This window comes from Lissotriton helveticus, chromosome 7 (assembly GCF_964261635.1).
Source record: "Lissotriton helveticus chromosome 7, aLisHel1.1, whole genome shotgun sequence".
NCBI lineage: Eukaryota > Metazoa > Chordata > Amphibia > Caudata > Salamandridae > Lissotriton > Lissotriton helveticus.
The window spans coordinates 930,344,261-930,364,637 of NC_136068.1; the positions used below are offsets into that span (position 1 = coordinate 930,344,261).

Consider the following 20,377-nt stretch of genomic DNA (forward strand, 5'->3'; position numbering starts at 1 on the left):
AATTATTCACAAATGTAAATTACCTTTGTAAGTAGAACCAAGGGTAGGTATCATGTGAACATGTAGCCATGTAGCACACTTATTCATAATATTGCGACATGAAGTTGGATCCTTGCAGCTTTGTAATCCTTTGCTGCAAGCACTTCCATCAAACTGCCCCTTCTACACCCTAACTAGGTTTGGTTATTACAAATCTATGGGGTGAGTATAAGGGGTGGTACATAGCAATCCAGTGAACAGGTGAAATTAATCCAGACTACTTTACTGACCCCCACAGTGCTTCTATCTGCCACTTGAGTTGTAATAAATGTGCAATAAATGGTTACTGTAACTTTGTGCATGGCATTTTCAATACCTCATATTCTAGTAGATACCATTTATTTATTCAAGATAAAATAGGAGCCTATGGTTACCTAGTTCTTGTGGTGGGACTGATCTACCTTAAAAACATAATCATTGAAAAAGATTTTCATTTTTTACCACGGCCAAAACATTACAGTGATTTCTGTTCTTTCTTTTTGTAGTCTGGTTGTAATAATAATATATTTATGAATCTCCTCTTATAACACCTAAACAATTTAACTTACAATGGGATTAAAGGACCAGCAGCCAATTGTTACTAGCATTTGAGCCCCAAATAATGGTACAGTATTTCAATGGATTAATTCTCCCATTTCACAGGTATCAATGTGTTTCAATACCATTGTTAAAAATCAATATAACAAATGAAACATTGAAACACAAAGATAAAATAGCTGCAATGAATCTCATTTATCACGCATTGCTAAATGTGGAGGTAAAATCAAATAGGGTAAATTAAACTTATGTTGCTCTTTATTTTTCAATTCGTAGTTTTTTTCGAGAGGTTGGTAAAAGTGAACCATAAATTGTGGTAATACAATTCCACATGTGTTAGCCAATGTGTACCAGCATGCTTACCCTGAGCATATTGGCTGTGGTACTAGGGCATTGTATTATCTTTCATTAAGTAATTATACCATGTCACTAAAATGGTTAAAACTACATCACACAGCTACATTCAAAGATAAAATTGTAATGTGCAAAAATCATACATCAATAGAAAAGTCCTTTCACACACATTTACTATTTGCCTGGTATTCAATAAAAGTGGCAACATTTAAAATTAGATATAAATGTTATCATCTGTCAGCAGCCATGGCCCGTGGAGGGAGTTGCGGTGGGGTAGAGAGGCGGGGTGGGGGAGGCAAAATGCGATGCAGCGCACGCTACAAATTAATTTTATTAATTAAATTGTTTACTTACCTCCAAATATCAATTTGCAGGTTTTTTGCACCCCCCCCACCCTGCCCCTCTCTGCCCCACCGCAACTCCCTCCACGGGTCGCGGCTGTCTGTCAGTAACATGTTAGACCTGTCAATAATGTACCAAAATACTCCACACCTCGTTATACTCCAATTTTGATGAGGAGCCGCCACTCAGAGTTTTCCGTAAGGGGCTGTCATTGGTTAATCACTTGGTCAAGGGTCACCATGAATCTTTGAATACTTTTGTAGAACTTTTTCATTAAAAATATTACTTTCTGAGTAGATTAGGGACACTTATAGTCCCCACAATAGTCCTAGACCTATCTGGCACTGCTGAACATGAAACATGTTGACCCTACTGAGCATAAACAAGGGCCCATTAAAAATGCCAGTTTTTGTTCATTTAAGGTTTTTAATTTTGACACAAACCCTCGCCAGGAATAAATCTTGTTATAGGAGTGCCTACAGTCAATTTTAACCACTTTATCACTAATCTACCCTTACACAATATCCAAAATGCAGGGCTGCAACATGAGTGTTGGACAATACCAAGCCAAGAAAAAGATCTCCTTCAAAGTGCTGCAGGGGTTTGTGACCCTCTGGGTATTGCAACCCCCACCTATTGAGGAGCTAGTCCAATGATGAAGCATGCCATCTAGGTGGGTGAGGGCTATTGCATCCTTGAAGTAAGGATCACCCAAGATCTGTGGCTATCAGTTGACTAAAGTTTAAATTTAATTATTGGTTACATGGTGGAATAGCACACCAGTTTGCTGTATGACATTCCCATGATGTCATAAAATACAGTGCTATTGAGGTTTGCCACTGTGTCAGTATCAAATGAAAATGAGGGCATATTTAAAATAGAGAATTGTAAAATCAAAGTTGTTTAACCATTTGTGTACCAAACATTTAAATTTAGTGTCTCGTGGTTTGTTTTGTCTGTACTAAGAATTGTTTTCCATCACACTTCAGGTCCTCCAGTCAAAATGCCACGTTTGCAGAACGTTGTCTGACAGCTTGCCTGACATTTGGCAATGTTTTTTCAATGCTCTGTAGATTTTCTAAGATACACAAAATAAAGGTTCTATTAATAGCTTATCTTGACCTGAAACTAAATCAAAATTATGACAGGATGCTGCAGCACCTCGCTTACGACCAGTTCATGCACCACTGAACACAGTTTGTAAAAATCAGAGATATAAGACCATCGAACATGACCCCTCCTTCTGCGCACAGTACTTTTAAGGTCCAATCTTCACTCAAAGGCCTCAGTTGAAAGTGGTGGAAGTTGAGGATATCAGTTTCTTAAAGGTTTCTTTCTATGAAAAGCCTGCACAATTCTGTAGATCTTTTAATGTTTTTTATCTACGTTGGTAAGTGGCCTGTCACATTGTTCTGTCTTCACAGTATGAGAAAATAAGTTATTTTTGCTCTGCTACTGTTAGAAAAACACTAAGATATGTATAAGGGATTTTCATTTAGAATATTAGCAGTATATAGCAATGGGCAATCTGATTGCAATTATTTTACAGAGAAGAGGGCTCTGTGTTGCTGCACTGTAGTCATGTATCAGTGCAGTAAACATGAATGTTATTCTCCCCTTTTGGGACTTTTTCTTAATTACCCATGAAGCCAGCAAATCAGAATGACAATGGGTTTGTAGTTTTCCCACACACAAGAGATAAATGTCTTTTTTATTTATTTGCATTTGTGTAGCGTTTATTGTTTAATGCCTAGTTTGTAATATGTTTATATTATTTAGTTGCACAAGTATTACTATATGCCGTGACGGGAATGTGCAACAGTGATTTACAGTTGCTTATTTAATATTATTAATATTGGATGTAAAACATGTAGGGCAACATTGTGTGTGTGTGTGTGTGTGTATATATATATATATATATATATATATATGTATCACAACTCCTCTTACCAAAGGAATACAGACACAATTGTGTGTATTAAGTTTTAATGCTTACAGCATCATAGCGTACAGAAGACGCATTTCGTCAGTGAACTGCCTTTGTCACAGTGATATACGCTATTTTGCCCAAATATAATATGGTCACATGAGTGTGATGTCAAAACAAACGTAGACAAAAGCCACCAGAGTAAACATTAGCAAAAGTTCCATAGAACATAAAATATTTGACCGTACATTTGGCTTAAAAACTTTTGACAAATATTGCCTTAATGACAATATCATACTATTGCTCAAGTTTGCAATATACTTAGCTCTTAGCCTTCAGCTATGGAAAGGCCTTCAATAAACACAACATGTGGTTGGATAGGAAAATCCCAGTCCACATGTTCTGCCGCAGTGAGTGATTGCAAATATGTACATAATAAAACCTAAAAAAGTGAAAAGGAGTCAAATCAAATGAAGAGATATCTATAAATATAAAGTGTGCATGGTGCTTCTCAAGGTAAAGCTTGGGGTTGTAGGATACGCATAGGGACATTCATCGATTGAAATTGTTAGTAATGTCACCAGTGCTTGCCAATATAGCTTGAATTACTAGAGACTTGCAGTTTTACAAATATGAAAATAAAATAATGTGTGCAATGGCACTGATTCAGTCCAAGTGGGCTCTCAACATACAAGTGCAAAAATTATATTGGAACATACTTTTGGACTATTTGAATCCGTTCATAAACGTAATATATTCTAATGCCACAGTAGATAGTTCCCGGGATTCAATATCAGTCATATAAGTGTCTTAAGGCCATTTTGAGAACCCTCCCATACTGTCCACAACAAATGCTTTGCCTCACACCAGGAACAGTACATTCCAAATTCACCACAAAATACCAATTTCATTGTAGCAAAGCCTCTAGGCCAGGATATCTGCAGTCCTACAGGCCACAAGTGGCGTCCCCACATATTTTTTTCTGAGATCCTTCACGTCCACCAAGTTCTCTTTACTCCATAGCAAAATATGAAATAAAACTGACATACAGTTAAAACCAAGCAAAACAGCTACCGTCTGCCAGAAAAAACTCCAGATATGAAAGTTAATTTGAAAAAAATATGTTTCCCCATATCTGCAGAACATGACATACTGCAAATGAACATACAACTCCTCATCACGGTTCAAACCCCTTGGCTATTTGCTATCTAAAGCTAGTATGTATCTCAACTCAAGTATCCTCATTTTTTATTTCTGTTTCTTCCTTTCTCCTCCATCTTTCATACTGTACTTAAATTCTTTCTCATCAGGGATATTCTGATAGGGGGGCTTGGTCTGGACGCCGATCGGTATGGCGGCGTGATCCTGTAGCTCCGCACCCGATCCCACAAAACATCCTGAGATCTTCGCACACCCGCTGTTGCTGGTGTGGGTGTACTGGGCGTACCACTGGGGCACTGGTAGAGTACGGTGGCGAGAGGGCGAGCGCCGAGAAACACTCTAAGACCCGATCCCGGAGACGCTGGAGGGTGAAGCGCAAGATGGGGGCGACCCCGGAATAGGAGAGCTGCGCTACGAGGGTCATAGCGAGAACGGCTGGCAGCGGTGACGAGTGGAACGTGGCCACTGTGATCCCTGGGCTATCGGTGGGATAGGAGGCTGGGAGCACCCGGTGCTGCATGGATGCTTGGCGGGCCGGGAACCGCTCCCCCGGTGCTGGCGATGGCGGCCGTCTGAGGGAGGAGTCACCCACCATCCACGGACTTCGGGAGAAGGGACCGCGCAGCCCCGCACAGTAAGGAGCAGACGACAGGGGCACATCGGGGGAGAGACGCGTGGAGGCCTGCTGGTTCCTGCACCTGGCCCCGAGCGCGACAGGCGGCCCTGCATGACTGCCCTCGAGTGAGGAGACGGCCCTCGGGGGCGCTCGCTGAATACCAGGAGGAGCGGACCTGGGCGGACGCCAAGAATCGGCAGGAGCAGCAAGGGCGCGCAGACGGACACCGGCGTGCTGGCTCTGCGAGCGTGTACAGGAGCAGCCAGGAATTGCAAAGGTGGCACAGGGAGATAGGTCCCAGTGGGATACGGACTGCTACCACCTTTGGGTACTGCACGCCCGATTTCTCCCGGCACTGCCCTGCATAAACTGGTACTTATTGTTGTCCCCTTCATTCCTGACCTGCACATCCCCTGATTTGGCCCTGGAGAGCGCGTGTTAGGGGCAGCGGAGGTGCGGCCTGGGATCCCAGGGGTCATTACTAGAGAATGGCTAGCTGCGGACGCCGCCCGCCTACAGTGGGGTGAGACGGGGTGCAGGCGGCCATTTTGAGTACAGGAGGTGGATCAGGAGCCGCAAACGGCTTGGCACTGGTGACTGAGGACTGACCCCCGAAGACGCGATTGGGTCGCCTGGTCGACGAGAGGGGCCAAGAAGCCACCCTTGATCAGCGAAGGTGACTAGGGCCAGGAACAACCTCTGTGACAGCGCTCACGGAACGCAAGATGGCTGCCGGGGGTGGGGACTTGAACACGAACCAGGCGACTATTTCAGAATCGGATGGCGGAACCCTCACTGACCCGGAGGGCTCGGCTCAGGAGCAAAGGTTGAATAGACAGTTGGATGGGATACTGGAAGCGATAACTGCGACCAAGGAGTCCCTACACCAAGACATCGCGCAGGTGACCACAGGACTGGGCCTCTTGAGAGCGGACCACGCTAAGCTTACCGACAGAGTGAAGGACAATGAGGCGCTGCTCCAGGAACTTAAACCGGCGGTAGTGACTGCGGAACACAAACTGACCGATATCCTCGATCGATTGGCAGGGCTGGAGAAGCGAGCGGAAGACTCCGAGGGCCGCAATAGGAGGGACAACTTTCGGGTAGTGGGTCTGCCAGAAAATGTTGAGGGAGGGGACGCAGTCGCCTTCATGGAGAACTGGTTTAAGACGGTCGTAGCCCCGGAAGGTTTGTCCCCCTACTTCTCCCTGGAACGAGCCCACAGGGTCCCGGCTCGCCCGCCCTTGCTGGGCCGCCCACCCAGACCGATGGTGGTCCGACTGCTGCATTTTAAAGATCAGGACCTGCTGATACAGAGAGCACGTTCGGCGGGGCCCTTCCAAGTGGACAACAGCTCAGTCACGGTCTTCCCCGACTACACGCAGGAGGTCCAGAGACGCCGGGCCTCGTATCTGGCTGTGAAAAAGGAACTGAGGGACCAGGGTACACAATATTCCTTGCTCTTCCCGGCCAAACTAAGAATGATAATGGACGGCACGACTCAATTCTTCCAGACCCCGGACGAAGCGTGGTCATGGCTCGAGCTGTATCGGGCTGGTACGGACCGCAAAGGAACGGGTACGAGGGAGAGACAGAAAAGGGTCCAGACACGAAAATCGCAGCGTATCCGCAAGAGAAACCAACTCAAGAGGGCCCTGCGGGACGACCAGATGGCGAAGGACAGGAGGGGTGCTTTGGCCGCAACAGCGACCATCACAGGCTCACAACAGAAAAGGTTATCCGTGGGTACGGACTCTGGAGCAGAAGGAGGGAAGTCTGGAGGTGTTCTTTCAGATGTTGATAGCGCTGGAGGGCCGACAGTCACACCGCAGACGGCAGACGGACTATTCAACGAATAACGATCAATGTAAGAGCCATGTAAGTTATTCCTGTCGGGATAGACTGCCCTGGTGCCCGGCTCGCTAGCGGGTGTTGTGTTGAACTGCAGTATGGGATCAAGGGAGCGGGGCAGGGCCCTTGTCTGCCCCTGGTTGGTTTTGTTCCACCCTCTTGTTGCCCTTAAGGCTTTCTGTAGTGACGACTGCAGAGTAGTGTCATGTGTGTTGTGTTAAATGTTTGGATGGGGGCTGATGACGAGTTGTTAGGTCCTGTTCTGGGGAGTGGGGTTGGGGGAGTTTATGGGGCTGTTTTGAGCGGGGGATTTTACTGCACTGATGTGGGTGGCCGGTTGGCACTGTGGAGGGAATGGGGAGTTGGCTGCAATGGGATCGGTACCTGATTTGAAGTGCCTCACATGGAATGTCTGGGGACTCCGCACAATGTCTACGAGATACAAGGTACACGCTCATCTAGTTAGGCGGGGCGTACAGATTGCACGACTGCAAGAAACCCATTTAACCAAGCAAGAATGTACAGCACTGCAGAGGAGATGGCATGGTCAGGTGTTCGGCACCACGTACTCGGGGTTTGCCCGGGAGGTATTGATATGGGTTAGAGCGGGGATCCTGTTCCAGGCCACGAATCAGCTGGTGGACCCAGAGGGGCGGTATGTAGCAGTGGAGGGGAGGCTTTATGGCCGGGATGTGGTTTTGTGCAGTGTCTATGCTCCCAATACTGACCAGGCACGATTCCTGGACGGCTTGACGGGCTCACTGGCACACTTCCTAGCAGGCCCCATTATACTGGGAGGGGACTTTAATTCGATTACTGATGTGTCAGTAGATAGGTCGCACCCACCATTGGCAGATTCGCCGGTGCGTAGGCTAGCCGCCCACAGGAAAGACTGGCAGGAGAGATGGGGCCTTATTGATGTGTGGAGAGAACAGCATCCAGACTTTAGGGACTATTCCTTCTTCTCGGCTATGCATGCGTTACATGTTAGGATAGACTCCATCCTCTGTAGCGGCCACTTGGCTGCCGTGATAACCCACACGGAATACCTTACTCGAACCATTTCCGATCATAATCCCTTACTGATGACGGTGCAATGGCAGAGGCCGAGGTCAGCGATCCCGACGTGGAGACTGAGGCCGGACACATTGGAAGACCCGGTGTTCAGTGACACGGTCCTCCAGGGCATAGAGAACTACTTTGCTGAAAATGCTGGGACGGCTGCCACTAGGTCGATTGAATGGGATGCAATGAAGGTGGTGGTGAGGGGCGTATGCGTGGGCAGATTCCCGAGTGAAAGGACGTCAGTACTGTCCGATCTAGAGAAGGCAGAATGTGTGCTGAGAGACTTAGAGTTACGTAGGCCGGAGAGTCCTGACTTGCAGGAGCAATTGCTAGAGGCGAAGGAGTTGGTTGCGACTGAAACGGAGCGTCTACGATGTTACGACCATAAGCTCTATCTCACCAAGGTACACGCGGAGAGGGATAAGGTGGGCTCACTGCTTGCTCGACTCGCTTCCCCAGAACCGAGGGGCTGCCCGATCATGAGTATTGAGACGGAGACTGGGGAACTGGTCTACTCACAGGCGGCGGTCTTGCGGCGTTTTCAATCGTATTACGCGAGCTTGTATGCGAGTCAGCTGGGAGAGGCGGGCTCTGCGATAGGCGACTACCTGGACACTGTTAATCTCCCAGCGCTGGAGGAAGGGGTAGCAAAGGGCTTGGGTGGCCCCATAACGCTGTCAGAGATACGGGTGGCCATCAAACAGATGGCCAAGAATAAGACACCGGGGGTGGATGGTCTGCCGATCGAATTTTATGTAAAGTATGTGGATACGCTGGCGCCCAGGCTCTTGGCGGTGTACTCGGAAGCCGTATCGCTGGGGCAGCTGCCCTAGTCAATGAGGGAGGCCCTGGTGGTACCACTGCTGAAGCCAGGTAAAGAGTCCTCTGATGTGAAGTCGTACAGGCCACTGTCCATGCTGACGGTGGATTATAGGATCCTGAGCTGTATATTAGCGACTAGGTTGCTGCCGCACATGACCAAGCTGATACACAGTGACCAAGCCGGGTTTATTCCCACCAGGAGCACCTCCATGAACATCCGGCGCTTGACCTGCTTACTGGATAGTGCACGAGATTCGGAGCAGGGATCGGCTGTGCTATCGGTGGACATTGAGAAGGCCTTCGATAGCCTCGAGTGGCAATACCTAGATAGGGTGTTGGAGAAGTTCGGCCTGGGGGACGGCTTTGGACGAGGCTCCTCTACTCCTCTGCAACGGCAAGGGTGCGGTTGGGGACTGTTATCTCCCCTGCTTATCCGGTGCACAGAGGGACGAGACAGGGTTGCTCGCTCTCCCCCCTGTTGTTTGCCTTAGCAATGGAGCCGCTGGCGGTCCAGGCAAGGACGGGGGCTTGGTACTCTGGGATTGAGCATGGAGGGCTTAACCATCATATCTCGTTATATGCCGATGATCTGTTGCTGTACCTAGAAGATACTGGAGGGGCGTTGGCGGGAGCGGTAGAACTGTTGTCACGCTTTAGGGAGCTATCTGGCCTCAAAGTGAACTGGACTAAAACTTGCGTTTACCCACTGCGGGCGGACACGCCATGCCACCCTCTCGCAGTAGAGGTAGTCTGGGAGAGTGCTTGCTTCACCTATCTAGGAGTCCCCGTGTACCTCGATGCTGCAACCCTACTGGATGGAAATGTAGGGTGCTGTATACGAGCTCTGAGGGGCTGTATGTCCTTTTGGTCCTCCCTCCCACTGTCGGTACTGGGCCAGGTAGCACTGTTGAAGATGGTGGCTTTACCAAGGCTGCTCTATTATTTCCGCACCCTCCCGATATGGATACCCCAACGGATTTTCAAGGAATTGAGAACTATGATTATCGACTTCCTTTGGGGATCTGGGAAACGAAGGGTAGCATTGGACACTCTGATGAGACCCAAACAGGAAGGAGGGATGGCGGTCCCCTATTTTGAGTTGTATTACTTAGCAGCACAACTGCAAGTATTGACGCAAAACATTGCCAAAGAATTCCGGGGCCCGGACCAGGAACGTGGAAAGGGTATCCGGAGACACATCTTATCATTTATAGTTCTGCAACAGAGGCTGGAGTTGAGAGAACTAACCATGGAGTAGAGGACTCTCAGGTTATGCTGGCACAGGAGCTTGAAACGGGCGAGGGCTGCAAAACCATATGCCCCGGAGATCCCCATAGGGATGTTGACAGCACTACCGCATGGAGGCGACTGGTCCCCATTGCTGGAATGGGAAGAATCGGGCTTACACATGATGGGGGACTTATACCGGGATGGGACGTTGGTCCCCTTTAGGGTGTTGCAAGAGCAATTTGGTCTCCCGGATGGGAGCTACCTCTTACATGCGGCGGTGGTTGCGGCAATTCGTAAACACTGGCAGGGGGGGCTGACGGAACGGAACACGACAATGTCCTGTCAATATGTGGTGATGGCAGCGGGTACAATCAAAGCGGTGACCTGCCTCCAATCCTGCATGCTTTGTGAGGGACTGGAACCCCTGACAACATTGAAGGCTAAATGGGAGGGAAGCATGGGCACGCCCATCCCGGACGCGGTGTGGGACCAGGTACTGGAGCGGACATGGAAGGGCAGCAGAAATGCGCGCTTCCAACAGGTACATTTCTTTGTACTACATAGGGCATATCTGACCCCGGCGAAGATTAAACGGTACTTTCGGGTACAGGATGCGGTATGCCTGAGGTGTTTAGAGCCAGAGGATGAGTTAGACCACTTGCTATGGGGCTGCCCGAAACTGGGGTCGTATTGGCCTGCAGAGGGAGAGTTGTTGAATGTGGTCACGGATAGAGAGGTGGAGTTCGATATGGCGGCTTGCTTATTGCTCTGGTTCCCTCATACGGCCAGGACAAAGGTCACGAGCAAATTTATTGACCTGGGGCTCATTCTGGCCCAGAGAGAGATTACCTGGCACTGGAAATCCAAGGAGGGTCCGTCGGTTAGGAGATGGATGAATGAGATGCTGAAATGGTCCAGGTGTGAAAGTGTGATTAGAATGCGACAGGCCGCCAGAACGGGCAACGAAAGAATCTTGGAGATGGCAAGGGCTTGGGAGACGACAGTGCAGGCTTTGAAAGACTATATGACAGAGGAAACATAGTAGGGGTGTGCGGCATGTGGCATCCCTGGAGGACCTGAGGTATAATTGCATTCACCCAATTAGCAGCGAACCCTTGTTTAGAGCCCGCGATTTCCACCCACATCAGCAGCAGTAGCAGTTGGGGGGAGGGGAGGGGGGTATTAGAGGATCACTGTAGGAACAGGTGAGGAGCCAGCAGTAGTGTCCTGAGATTGAAGTACAACGAACAGTGGTTAATGGGCCACACGCTCCGGGAACACATAGCGGATTTCTTAATGGCCATGGGGACCTACACCCGCGGGTGGGCACGAAGGTAGGCCTGGAGCACTGATCACTGGTGGGGCCGATAGGGCACACGCGAGAGAGCGGGCTGTCATTAACGGTGAGGTGGGGATGGGAGTTTGGGGAGAAATAAAAGCTGATTTTGTATTGTGTTGTTGACCGGGCATCTCTTTGAGATGATCACCGTGACGTCTTCATAGAAGGTAATAATACGCCGCCCAGCCTCCGGGATGTGGGCTGAAAGGCTGTGTGCAAACCTATGGCTGTTGAAGTGTCTTGAGAAGTCATGAGTGTGCAGGTTGACCAATATCGATGTTTATTTTTTGTGAATCTGCAATAAAAACATATTTAAAAAAAAATAAAAATCTGGGGTATTCTGATTTGGTATGGCCCTCATATGCTGTAGCATTCTCTTGTGCACCTGAAAGGTTGTACTCAGTCCCTACATAGATTTTGGGGCATGTGCATTTAACGATATATACAACATATTAACTCTTGCATGTTTAGTGACCCCACATTTTGTGGACATTCCTGCCAAAAATGCTAATTTCCATCATGTTCTCACCATTTTTACAGGCTTTGCATTTTATGCACCTTTTAAAGCCATCATTTGATTTGAGCCATGTTGTTCTCTCTGTCCCTACATCACTGCTTACCAAGGTGTTTTGCATGGACTTCGCTCTCCTGATGGTGACCCTAGGTATCTTAGAGAGATCTTCTCAAGTCATTGGATCACTCAGAAGGAGATGCCAGTGTTTCCCAATGGTATCTCTCATGATTTGGTGTGACGTGTGATATGTATTTATGAATCTTTGTTATTTTTTTTCAGCTTTATGTTTCCTCTGTTATCCAAACAGAATTTCATCCCTTTTGAGTTTGGCTACCTTGTTACATGCAGTCTCTAGTATCTGTTGTTGTAACCTCTGTATTTGGATCTGTTTACCATGTTGTTTAGTACTTCACTGAACCTCTCACGTGCGCTACAAATTATTTTTGCTATGAGGAGATCCCGATATGGGATGCTCTTCTTCAGCGGGACTGGATGAAAACTATTGGCATACAAAGGACCCAGGGTGCTTTTTTCTGGTCCAGAGAGGACCTGGCTTGCTAGGCTGGAAGGTTCCCATGAGGAGCAGGGTCAAGACTGATTGGCATATGGCTAGGTCTAAACTGGGTTGTAAAGGTGAGCACAAGAACAATGGATTTAACCCAGATCTGTTGACTGGGGGTGAAAGTTTGATTTGCTCCACCTTCCATCTATCATTTGTGTGTCTTTTGCTCTTTTGCTCCAAGTGCCCCGGACATGCCCGGACGTGGGACCCATGCTCACTGTGCCACTGGATTTAAGCTAGCAGCTAATGTGGGGTCAAACCCCAAAACCAGTCCCAGAATGCTTGTATCTGGGCCAGGGAGGACCTGGCTTGGCAGCTCTGGCTGGACTGTTCCCCTGAGGAGCAGGGCCAAGACTGATTTGCACATAGCTGGGTCTAAACTGGTGTTGCACGGTGAGAAAAAAAGCAATGGATTTAAGCCAGCTCTCTTGACTGGGAGTGAATGTTTAATTTGTTCCACATTCCATCCATCATTTGTGTGTCCTATGCAAAGTGCTGGGTTTTCTGAACAGTTTTGTAAAAATTCAGCCTCAGACTTTCACACTTAGTCAAGTGTTCCTAATTTGCCTTTTAATCCTTTATGTTATTGAGTTTTTCTTGTTGTACAACTTGTAACCTCAGTGTGCTTTATGATGTCTCCATTGTTTTCCTATGGGTCACAATTCATATCAATTATTCAATTATGCTCCATATCGTAGGGTTGTGTGATACTATTTAGTCATCATCATAAAATCTTCATTCAGTTTTGAATTTTCAAAACCAAAACATAAAGAAAAATCAAAAATTAATTGCAAACAGCATTGGTTAAAGAGAGTAAATCAGAACAGCATAGGAGAAACAACATACACTGGAATAGCCAGTTGGATAAAATGGTGGCATTAATAGTGCAGCAATTAAAAATTTAAAAATGGTCTAACATTTATAGCTCCTGACAAAAAAACTAGCAACATCCGTTCAGATAAACATATCCAAAAACATCTGCAGATTAATTAAGGCTGGTCTTGCATGTCTTAATCATAGATCCTTGAGTAATTGTTTAAGATAGTGCTTAGTCAGATGAGCATAATATTTGCAGAACATAATAAAGTGCAAAGTGTCTTGAGGAGAGAAAGAATCGCAATTACAGGGATTAAGGAAAAGAGAATATCGGTAACATTCAGGAACGTACAAGAAACAGTGTAACAATTCCATCCTTAATCTTGTCAGTAAAAAGCAACAGTGACTGTTTTAAAATATCAAATTAGACTCAACTATGGACATCACTGTTAAAGAATATAGGATCTAACCGCTGGTTTACAAAATTCAACTTATTTTCTCAGGCGTACCCATTTGCTTTAAAAGTGCCCTCTCATCCATAGAACATCTGACTTGCCAATTGAGAATGGCTTAAAAAAACAGATCCTGGCAGATAAGAACAAAAAAAGAACCTTGAATATGATTAAGCCAAAGAATGTAATCTGTCGGGTGAGAATGTCTCACGTTTCAACCAGATTGACAGCCAGAATTAAATGGGTAGCAATCTTGTAAGGTCGCCATATAATATCAATCCCATCTCTTTGTGTGTATTATATGCAGGAAAACTGGGCGGTAACGATTAAAGAGATCTAAGGAACGTATTCTCCTCTATTTGCAAAGAATCATAATTCATGTAACCTCATGCATTTATGACAAGATAAAAAATAGATTATACATTTCAGAAATTGTTGTTTTCAATTAATAATCGGCAGTACTATGAATTAGAAGAGTTGAAGAAGGCTCCTAAAGGGGGAAAAGATGGAAGGTTAGTGATATGCTGCTCCTCAACTGTGAAAGTTGCCATCCTGGTGGATTTTGGAACAATCGTTTTACGTGATTTGTTAAATTTAACATCCAAATTATCCATGAATAAATTAAGCATAATTTGCATAAAGAAAAGCTGGAATTGGACAAAGGTGCATATTCGGCACATTGTTGCCTGATAAAAGCAAAATGTTCTCTAATTGTTTTGTATGTAAAAAAAAATTTGTAAGGGCCAAAATCCAACCTTAGCAGACCCCCTCTATAGGTTAAATGATTTAGTACATTTTCCCCAGCCCAGATCTTACACTTGTGGTAGGATTTTAGTGATAGTCATGCAAAAGGTTTACAGTGAATAAGACATAATAATGTACTAAAGCTTCTGCAATTCAGATGAATGTATTCTGGGTTAAGGTCCATGAAGTCTATATGGCCTGAGCCTTGTTTTGCCATGGTTTATGTATGTTTAATAAAGTGTAGGTTCAGACACGGCCCAATAGTGCCTAATCGAGGTCTAAAACCATACTTCAAGGCCCCTATATTAAAAAATTCAATCAGCCAGGTACTGAGCAATCCCAAAAGGACTGAGACAATTATCATTTATATCAAGCAAATAAGATAAATTGGCCTTTATCAATATGCACCACTTTTGTTTCCTTTTTTAGGTTGAAGCCTGCGTTGCAGCGCATGTGTGTTGCAGGCGAGAGTTCTTGTAAACAAGAAGGGGCATGAAACCACGCCACTTCTGCCATTGGCCCGCCTCGTGCAATGGAGGCCTGCCATTGGACAATGCCCCTGTTTGGAAGATTTGTCCGCTATACTCCCTCCTTTTGAGGACTCCGTGACCTGACTTCTGGTGTCGCAAGCCGATTTCCTGAAGCATTGCTATGGCAACCATGAGGCCAGTCACGGAGTCCTGGAGGGGAGGGATTCAGTAGCTGTTTCCGCCCACTTTTTTTTTTTGGTGCGTGCGTTTTTAGTCATTGTTACCTCGTTATGAGCTGGAGTCAGAGGGGCTGCCAAACCCTGAACAGTCATGTATTCGACTACTACTCTAAGTGAAGCCGGGGCCGCCAGCAGGGGGGCATTTGTTATTTTAAGACCGCTCATGTGATAGTATACTGTCTGACCTGGGTATTGTTGGTTTAGGGGAGCAAACAAGCAGCCTTCGGGTGGCATTTACAGGGGTTTAAGCGACCGTGAGTACATAAGGTTTCGTGTTTTACCCTCAGGGCTGGCTTTAGCGCTGGTGGTATCTGGTGCGACAACCACTTTTGGAGCCCCCACGTCCCATGACCCCCTCCTCGGATTCTCTCACTGCCAACGGCAAAAGTGCCCCATATCCATCCTATCGTAAGATATTGCTCAGCACCGCTCCCTCCTGCGGTCACAACGTCCCCTTCCACGGGTCAGCACCAAGAGCGGCCACACCAGAACCACTGTCCTAAAGCCGGCCCTGTTTACCCATCTCTCTGAATTCTGATTAGCATAGCTCAAGTTTCACAGGTCCACCCGTTAGTCCACTCTCGTGTTTTTTCTTAGAATTCTGGGACTTGTAGTCCTGGTTTTATACAGGAACTTGAGGAAGAAAACGGGAATGGACTAACTAGTCACGCGTGGTCCTGGGAAATTTGGCATCTGGGAATTGGGGGGAGGTTGGGGAGCAGGTCTGTCATGCTCCAATTGCATCACGTCTGTAGCTCAGGTGTTTTTGTCGCTCTCAACAGTTTTTGAAACCCTCTTATCTCAGAGGCACACCACACAGCTTGGTGGCGTTGAATCACCTAATGTGAGGCGGTCTTTGGAAATAATTTTAAGTTTTGTTTACAGAAAGAAGTTCAGTCCGATAACTCATGTCGGGTTTGCTTATTTTTAGGTTGGTGAAACTGCTGCATATGCATTTCTGGTTTCAGGTTCTGCGAGCCTTGTGGCATTGAAAACTAACATTGCTCTTTTATGTACAATAAAACATTCTTCAGGACATGTATTTGTCGGGGACAGGGTTCAGAGAGGTACTGAACCTTTACCCCAGCCCACTGGCTCTGTAGAGGCAACAGCCTCTAAATGCACCATTCTCACATTTGGGGGTGATTCTGCCCCAGGCCAACGGGCCTGTTAGACTTCCACAGGCGAGTCCGGTATGGCACGGACTCGCCCCCCAGCCCTAATAGTGGCACAATGCTGGCTTTGCTGCAGCTCTACCCACCTTCCATGGTCTTTACTTGGTCTGACGTTGCCCGAGTCTGCCCCAGCCCTACTGTCCTCCAGTCCCAGAGGCACCCAGTTTGCATGCGACTGGCATACCTGACATGGCACTGACTTTGCAGCAGCCTACCGACTTTTCTTTGACGTTTATGATTCCAGAAAGTTTATATCCCAAATATCTTGTTTTGCGTCTTTAAAGTATGGTTACTTTACAAAAAATAAGTTCTAAAAAGTACACTGGAAACTAAGGGCAGCCGAATATTTTACTTCCCATAAACTGTACCTGTGGGGCAGTTCCAGAACTCGTTGGGCAACCCCCACCCCCTACTCTGTTGAACAGAAGGCTACTTACCTCCTGGTATGGCCTGACAGGTCCCTCCCCCAGAGATGGCGACAGCAGCAGGTGCATCACGTGCCCCGAGGGAGCGGGCCGTTAACCCTCTCGGGCCCTTCACTTCAAGCGCAGCAGCGAGCTACGTCCTTTCGAGGCGCCTACACTTGTGCTATCACTGGCAGGGGCTTGTAATGTGTGAGGAGGGGAGCTAGAAGAAAGGAAACAGTGACAACGTGTGGAAAAATAATATATTATAAGATTCGAAAACGAAATGCAAATAAAAGTAAATGGCTAACACTGACAGTGCGTCATGGACTATAGTGCAAGCAAGGAAATGAGCGTCATGGCCGCTGTTTGAATAGTAAAATACGGGCTATAAGTGGGATGAAAAAATTGGGAGGGGGGGGTTTCTCAAAAGGGTGTGGCCAATTCAATTTAGGGCGTGGCTTAAAAATACATAAGGTAAAAATCCGTGCTCAGCAAGCCCCGCTGGTAGTTTTCTGCTTCTGGCATTGCATCCAGATATAGAACACAACAAGTAACATCATACCTACAACAAGCCAGGGATAATAGCTTTGTCAATGGTTGTTAGTTGCACATAATAAATAAGCAACAACTATGGCTTCGTTGTATATAATATTGAAAATGCTTCAGTTCTGAAATGTTGAGACTGTGAAATAACTAAAACGAGTCTCTTTGAAGTTACATCAAAGTCTTTGGGCAAATGTACTAATGCAGAGTTAAGATTTTCTTTTCCAACCTGAGGGTGAGGGCAGACATGGAGAGCCCGATAGGGACCTGTCTTGGCACCTGCTTTGAAGAACTGCCGGTGCTCCGCACCAGCAAGAACCGGCCCACTTAAAGCCCTGGGTAAAATACAACAATAATTGAGGTTTAATGGGCCCCTCTAGGCTTAGGTGCCACTGCACCAATGGAAGCTTTACCGGTTTGTGGAAAGCACTTGTTTCTTTTACAAACAAATATATTTGTGTGATCCTCGTCTTCCTCGCCATGGTCCCTTATTACCTTGAGGTGTGGTATTCCTCCTAGGAGTAAAACATGCCTGTGCCGTGGAAAATTGGCGAAGGAGGATACCGAAGTCCAACATGCTTCTAAAGGTTCCTATCTTGGGCAGATCAGGGCACAAAGGCAGAGGGAAACAAAGTTATTTGTCCAAGATCACATAATCTAGGCGGTGTATAGATGCCGCTTTTTCAACGTTCCTTCCTCTTTTCCGCTCCCGATTCGTTTATTGTGCTGACGCCTTATAGATTTTTCTCCTCACAAACGTCACTGCCCCTTCTAATTTCCTTTACCAATCTTAATGTATTTCTTTTCTTGTTTTAAACCTGCCTTTCTCCTTTCCTGCCAAATTTAATTTAGTTCTCTGCCCCTTGTATTTTTGCCATTCTCTTTTCATGTGGTAGTTATCTTGCTTGAACATTTTCTACCAGCATAAGCACTGACTTGCGGGTGAACATGTTTTTTCCCCCTAGGTTAACTCTATGCATAGGGTTGTGCCAACCCGTGGCCAGGAAGGGGACTGACTTCAGCCCTGTGCGTGGAGGAGCCCCCTAAACCTTTTGGCGGATGATGAGATGTACTCCTACAAGTAAAGGTGGAAATGATTGGCTTACTGTCCGAGAACTCAAGAAGTAAGCACGCTCCTGCACTTAACTGCAGTAAGGAGACACCATACAATAAAGGGCACTATACCAGCGAGTTAGTATGTGTTAGTAATGCAGTGCCCTTGCCTCTGTTACCTGCCTAGGCCTATGCACCGTGTAGACTTTGATTTTTAGAGGTCAACTTCACAAACAAAACTTCACTAGATGTGACTGAGAGGAAAATCAAGTTCTCCAGGGAGGTCAATATACCCTTGGATAGTTTTCAAACTGTCCTTGCCTGCCGTTGGCTTTGGAGGTGGTAGCTTCATGTCCCTCATGTCTGTATTTTGGGTAGGTGAAGTCTTGAGTGGGATGGAAGGAATGGTTGGAAAACTGGGAGATCAGACAAAGAATCACCCAATTGTATCCTGTTTTGGCTCCTGCCTTGTTGTGGGGTGGGGTGTGTGTGATTGTGTTCTATGTCATGGTGTCATCCGAGTCTTGCTGCACGCAGCTGCGGGAACACACTGCATGCATGACCATGCCCCTTGTAAGCACGTGCACACAAAGGAGGAGGGGTTGATTTAAGGCACAGAGTGGTGCATATCCCTGAAAAACTGGCCGTGTCTCGTTGGCTGGATGGATACTTACCGTACATTCCTATAGCAATGGGTCTCACCTACAACATAGCTCTTGACTTTGTCAATGTTTTCAGTCATGTTGTGCAGCAGCGCGGATGCTGTGCAGTATGCTGGAAATTAAAAATGTCAAGCATTTGCAATGCAATAGGTCTCGCATTTGCAAGAGTTTAAGCTATTGGCATTGTAAATGACTATGCCTTTTATTTTTGTTTGAAAAACCAAAACATAACATTGTCATTTACAATGCCATTTACAACGCCAATAGCTCTAACATAAGCAAATGCGAGACCTATTGCATTTCCAATGCTTGTTGTATACAGGTACTGATGGTGAGTGTGGCCATGAGGATGGGACACCATTTGTGACAGATGCATTCAGGGTAATGGTAATAAACAGGTGCCTAAAACATAAGGACCACACTTATTAAGGTCAAACAGAACCCCATCAGGAGCAGGAAATGTCCCTTCCAGACCCTTATGTATAGCTTTCACCACTTTGTCATAAGAGAAAGAAAGGCTTGTGAAACTGCAGACAGTGTGAGAAAGATGATCATGTTGAACCTTACTCAGTAGATCACCATAAATACCAATAAAGCAACTTACCCATTGTTGTAGGTTGTCATTATACATGGTTGGTCTCAGTATAGACTTGTCTGGGAAGGAATGGTGGAATGATAATTGTAGGGAAAATACATTTACTTAGCTGGTGGATGAGAGTGAGTCTCAAGAAAAGAGCAATGCTCTTAGGGATGTGAGTGGAACCCATGGGAAAGTCCATGAAGGTTGTGATTCTGTGGGGAGCGATTCTGACAGAACTGAAGGAATCATGACATTTGATTTATGTAAAAGTACATTTGGACTTGTTCTTATGCATCCCTCACATCTCGAGAATGTTTTGATCACACACACACACACACACACACACACATATATATATATATATATATTTTTTTTTTCTTTATATCTTTTAGGTTGGGTAAATGTATGTGTATAGGTTATTTCCAATATTTCCTTGTTTTAAATTATTGTCATTGCATCCTTAATCTTATTGTTGATCATTGTACTTTTTGGGGTTACTAATGTAATCAGAGGGGAAGATGTGTTGTGCTGTGCATATGTAACTTTCTTAGAAGATTCTATTAGAAATGATTGTCAATGTTCTGTGTGAAATGTATGTGTTTGAAGGCGAGGAGTGACCATTGGTCGTGGCTGGGAGTCAGACGTGCAGCTTTGGGGCTGCCAATAAAACTGCTTACGACTTCATCCTGGATGGCGGAATCCCAACGCTCTTAAGCTTTTAAACTGACTGTCCCAGAACTCTCTAATCTTAAAGAAATAATGTTCACACTTTACTGGAAAACTGTTATTCTTTTGTTACAACATTCTGCCCTCTAGTGACAGAATGTTCTAATAGCCTTATAGCCCTTCGTAGCTGGGCTATACTGGCTATTAAAGT

General features: G+C 46.0%; 1 pseudogene; it reads left to right on the top strand.

Annotated features, from left to right (window-relative positions):
* The first annotated feature begins 8,728 nt into the window (after positions 1 to 8,728).
* The window catches only part of LOC144769351 (protocadherin gamma-A6 pseudogene), a 35,684-nt pseudogene continuing 24,035 nt past the window's right edge, over positions 8,729 to 20,377 (top strand).